Here is a 6000-nt window from a genome sequence, read left to right on the forward strand (position 1 = left end):
TGACAAAATAATCTCAATGCTAAAGGGTTTATAACTGGCCATATCTAACCCAAATGTTCGGTTTTATTTTCAAACTGGCTATATCCAGCCTTTCACACTTACCTAACAATGCCATTCTAAACATAAATGATCATATCATCAATATCTCAAAGCTACAAGATAATGCATGGTTAATTCAAAAATGATGTGAATAAATAAGTATCACATTTGACAAAGTAACATAAATGCTAAAAGGTTAAGGTGCCTGTGTAGCCACAAGCAGGCATAAGCATCCTCTCAGCCATCCCACACCTGGTCCAGCTGGATATTCAACACGATCAAACACAAAGCTCACATATTTTAGGTAAACAGAGAAGTGATATTCATATCGTTTCCAAGGACATTAGTGATGCAAATTTTGAAGAGAGAATAACTCCATTCAGAAATTGAAACCTCTTCTCATGATCAGCTTACCACTTGCTCTACAAATAACACAGCAAATGATAAACGATATGTCCAATACAAGTGTATCAATGACAGTAAAAATTAAAATTAAATTTCACCTCATCCGAAGGTCAGAGAGGACTTACGATGGTCAACGGTGTCGTGTTGCTTCACACTATAAACAACATGTCACCTATGCTAACAACAATCAATGTATTGTAGGGATTAAAATATCAAAGCGACAGAATGAACAACTCACATCATTTTCAGTGGGTGACTAAACTGAAGATCTTCATGGAAAAACTAAACAATACGCCAGGATAGTTTCATCTTTTTTTGTTTTTTTATATCCATTGAGGAAGTTGAGTACAAGACCAATGATGACTCTTTACCGATTTCAACAACAAATGGTCTATCTGTCTGTTTGATCAATGGAACTATCAATAGAATAAGTGGCTGAGTATTCCTTAACCTCTTTAGCATTCAGATTACTCTGCCAAATGCAATGCTTATGCATTCACATTGCTTTGAATTAATCATGCATTATCTCATAGATTTGGGATTGCAATGGTGTGACTGTTTATTTTTAGGATTACATTGTGAGGCAGCTGTGAGAGACAATATCTTGCCAGTTTGAACACAAAATGGGTTCTTGAGATGGATATGGCCAGTTTAAATGCTAAAGGGTTAAATCAGTGGCTCTTGACCATTTTCTTGTACCTCCACCCCTTACCTCTTAAGTAGTTGTTCTGTAACATGTACGCAGTCAACTACATGCCAAGACAAAATCTACTGTTGAGGTAGATTTTCTACGGCTGGATGTCCTTCCTGCTGCCAACCCTCACTCATTTCCAGACAAAGCAAAATAATATTTCTCCATGGCCAGACATGCTTTACACAGAAGACTGGAAATGGACAACACCGCTTGTATCACATCTGGTGCTCATTTACAATCATAGACAGTAACACCCACACACACATGATGGGCTTCTGTTTACCAGATCCGCTCACAAGATAAAGTAATAGCACCCCCACCACATCCCCGTCATTCTAGATTAATACCACACACACACACACACACACCAGCTGCTCATAGTCTTCTCGGCTCATTAAATGTGTTGTCACCTCTCTTCAACAGCTGCTTCTGTTGATTTTAAAATTAAAAGTTGGTAAATAAATCAACATTGTTTGGTCATTGGTTTAACTGGCCAAACAAAACAGAATAGCTTCACTGAGTTTGACCTTTTATAGCAGCAGTTCTCAACCACAGCTTCCAGGGATGGATGCAGTCCTTGAGCAACCTTCTAGAAGCTCCTAACAGTTTTCCCCTCCATGGTGGCATCTCTTTTATTCGTTTCAGTCATTTTGACTGTGGCCATGCTGGAGCACTGCCTTTAGTCGAGCAAATTGACCCTAGGACTTATTCTTTGTAAGCCTAGTACTTATTCTATTGGTCTCTTTTGCCGAACCACTAAGTTACGGGGACGTAAATACACCAGCATCAGTTGTCAAGTGATGTTGGGGGGACAAACACACACACACACACACATATACATATATACGACGGGCTTCTTTCGGTTTCCGTCTACCAAATCCACTCACAAGGCTTTGGTTGGCCCGAGGCTATAGTAGAAGACACTTGCCCAAGGTGCCACACAGTGGGGTTGAACCCAGAACCATGTGGTTGGTAAGCAAGCTTCTTACCACACAGCCACTCTTACGCCTTGTAAAAAAAAAAAAATCAACCTTTGAATGTTGGGCCTCACAGAGGCAAAGTGGCTGAGTTCATTTCAAGCATTGGGCCTCACAGAGGCACAGTGGTTGAGTTCCTTTCGAGCATTGGGCCTGGCAGAGGCAAAGTGGCTGGGTTCTTTTCGAGTGTTGGGCCTCATGGAGGCAAAGTGGCCGAGTCCCTTTTGAGTGGAGGCAATGACCAAGACCTTTGGCATTATGTCATGCTTGAGAAGAAGACCCATCAAGCCGAGCAAAATCGCAGTCATGGCAGATACCGGTGTCACACAAATGACACCTATGCCCGTGGCACGTAAAAACACCCATTACCCTCTTGGAGTGGTTGGTGTTAGGAAGGGTATCCAGCTGAAGAAAACCATGCCAAATCAGACTGGAGCCTGGCACAGCCTTCCTGTGTGCCAGCCCGGTCAAACCATCCAACCCATGCCAGCACGGACAATGGACATTAAATTATGATGATGATGATGATGAAATATAATAAATTCTTCTTCAATTGACTTATATTTTACTTGTTTTGGTGTGCCCTCACCCCTTAAAAAATCCTTGTTTTGGATCTGTTTTGGATACACACCCTTGTGTGTGTATTAAGAACTTCATAGTCTCCATTGCAGCTGTCCATGTCAGGTCTTACAGCCCTTACAGTGTTCACAAAGCATTGAGCAGTAGTCATGATGTTAGTGTTTTGATCTCTGGTGTGAATCACCATGATACAGGTAACTCTTTTCCAATATTCAGAGGACTTCCAGTCTCCCATGTCCGCTAACTTTTCTCAACTACAACTTTAATCTTTATGCTCTCCGATGCCATAGACTCTTCACAAATATATCAAGCTGTTCCCAGAAAAAAAGGAGACATAAAAAAAGTCATCAAATTTAGCCTCAACTATCACAGGTGTTACGTTCCGAAACCCCCACGAAAGGTGAAAATCCAAAGTAGAAACAGTACTGTACTGTATATTTTATTGTTATTATTTTTATAATTTGTATGTATTTATTGTATTATATATGCAAAACAACACCACGGAGGGATCGACGTAAGCTTAAATAATAGACCGCAATAAGGGAACCGCGATAAGGGAACTGCAAAATGGCAAGGGATCACTGTATATGCAAACACATACACATGTCTATGCATTCTTGTAGTGGTACTTGTAGCATTGGTAGAGGTAACAGTGGTGGTTGCAGTTGTAGTAGTGACTGTGATGATTGTTGAGGTGGTGGTTGTGGTAGTGGTTGTACCAGTTGCAGTGGAGGTCATTGCCATTATAGTAGAAACAGTAATTGTATGAGTGCATCTTTGTGGATATCTATGCACATATATACACACACACCTGTATGAATATATGTACATAGATATCTAGAAATGCACCTGCATGTGTATTCATGCATGCCACATGTTGGTTTGTTTCTTTCATGTATGTAAACAAGTTTCTATAACTTCTTATATACCAGTGAACGCTATTCAGTGTCATTGTCGTCATTGTCGTCATTGTCATCATTGTCGTCATCATTATTATCATTGTCGTCATCATGCTGGAGCACCGCCTTTAGTTGAGCAAATCGACCCCAGGACTTATTCTTTTGTAAACCTAGTACTTATTCTATCGGTCAACTTTGCCAAACCGCTAAGTTACGGGGGACGTAAACACACCACCATCGGTTGTCAAGCGATGTTGCGGGGACAAACACAGACACACAAACATAAACACACACATATATATCTATGACGGGCTTCTTTCAGTTTCCGTTTACCAATTCCACTCACATGTATAAATATATTACAATCATGAAATTAGCATTAAATTATCTCACTCTTTCTCGCAGAACCCTAGGGTTCCAGGGAAACCCTAGAGTTTTGAGGAACCCCGGTTGAGAAATGCTGATGTATACTAACAATACATATCAGCAAAACTTCAATATTTCAAGTTTCCTGCAATTCTCTGAGTATCAGGGGGCGGTCTCGAAAATTTTTAGAGGTGATATAGTAACCGGGGTAAAATGAGTAATTCCTGATTTCTTGTTATTTTCTCCCTGTCTGTTTGAAATCATTACATTGCAAGCATCGTATCATCTTTAGGAGCAAAAATTGGTCAGCATAGTTTTTGTTGAAGTTAAGGGAGTCAAAAGCATAATACGGTAACAAGTATTTTTTAAGAAATTTCCCTTCAACTTTGACCTGCATAAAATATATGGATAATTTTTGGTGTTTCTTTTGTTCGATTCCAAGTCAATTTTTACCCACGCTAATGTCTAATTAGATAATTTTCAAGTTTCAGAAAATGATGTCTAAAATGGGGCAAAATGATTAATGACTAATTTCAATATATTCTCTTTAATTTAATTTCATGGTGTGTAAAATATATCACAAACAGAGGCAATCAGCAGATCGTGAAGAAGCTATAGAAAATATGGTAATTTTTCAGATTAACACTCGCACAATTTTCACTAGGGTGTTAGGGTTAGGGTTTTAGGGTCAGGGTTAGGGGGTTGGGTTTAGGGTTAGAGTTAGTGTTAGGGAATCGTGCGGGTGTTAATCTGAAAAATTACCGAAAATATTTTATGTTGATTTTTTCTTTATTTATTTAGTCAAGTTTCGTTAATTTCATATGTCATTTTTCCCTGATCCTCTTTCATTAGATCTTGATATTTAAATTTTTATTTGTATTTCTGATCTTTCTGATATCTACGAATGGATATTGATGTGTACGAGTCAGTTTTCAAATGTAATTCTGGAAAATCGAAGCAGCGAATTTCCTTTATCTTGGCTTACCCATTTTGCCCCAGCCAAATTTGTCTTTTATATGCTCAAAGAGAATGGCGATAAATTTCTCAAATAGTGCTTAGATTATAATGTTTTTAATGCATTTAGGGAAAGGCCACTTACTTAGCTGATAGTATTTATAAAGTAGGGGTCATTTGTAAAAAATAAGTTTTGTCGCAAAAGTAAAAAAAAAAAGGCAGTAAAAACTCCATCTCCTTATAGAATGATATACTTGAAGCTGAAACCCCAACTATATATAAACGGGAATCTTATTACATACATAACACACACGAGAGGTGACAGTGCAACTAGTACATAGGTTCAGACCTGGGAAGTCCAAAGAGGTGACCCGTGAATTTTTTTTTTTTTTTATGGCAAGGAGGGACCCCAGAGTCTCTTCCCAGTTGTGGAGGAGATAAAGCAAACTCGTTCGCCTCTGCAAAAGTTCTTTCGTGTTTGTATTAGTAAAATTAAGTCTACACGTACACTGGAAAACGGAAAAAAAAAAAAAATCAAGCAAGGAACCGTGCGGTAGTTTTAAACTCTTCACAGATACACAAGATTGTTTGTGTGTGTATATATATATATATATATATATATATATATATATATATATATATATATATATATATATATGCGGAAATTATACGCGCACACATATTTTTAAAGTAGTTAAATGTTAAAACCAAATATATTTACCAAATATATTTACATGTGGTCTGTAAACATATAAACATATTCATGGGTTTAGAAGTATATACACTCATATATATATATATATATATATATATAAATATAAATATAGGCGGTTTCTTTCTCCCACCCCTACAGAAACCCACCATTTCGACTGCGGCGATTCCGAATCTGAAAAAAAAGCGGCATTTCAAAATTTTAATTTCCTCCCTATCTTTACCCCCTAATTTTTCACTTTTTAAAAAAAATTTCTTTTTGGCGAAAAACGTAGAAAAATAGGGAGACTATGGTTCTGAAAACAAATTTCGTAAAATTTCAATTTTTCAAAAATAAATAAATAACTAACTAAATAAACACATACCCACCTCTTGC

General features: G+C 37.6%; 1 protein-coding gene across 3 annotated transcripts in view; it reads right to left on the reverse strand.

Moving 5' to 3' along the window:
* Nucleotides 1–6000, reverse strand: part of LOC106875977 (solute carrier family 4 member 11) — a 43479-nt gene that overhangs the window by 23129 nt on the left and 14350 nt on the right. The window contains exon 1 of one of the 3 annotated variants that reach the window (XM_089361860.1): nt 5994–6000. This exon is cut by the window's right edge and continues 18 nt beyond it. The exons of the other annotated variants lie outside the window; for them this stretch is intronic. The gene's annotated coding sequence lies outside the window, so the exon portion shown is untranslated. The remainder of the gene's footprint in view (nt 1–5993) is intronic. 3 annotated transcript variants of the gene reach the window in all.

The sequence above is a fragment of the Octopus bimaculoides genome, chromosome 13 (assembly GCF_046866305.1).
Source record: "Octopus bimaculoides isolate indiv1 chromosome 13, ASM4686630v1, whole genome shotgun sequence".
Classification (NCBI taxonomy): Eukaryota; Metazoa; Mollusca; class Cephalopoda; order Octopoda; family Octopodidae; genus Octopus; species Octopus bimaculoides.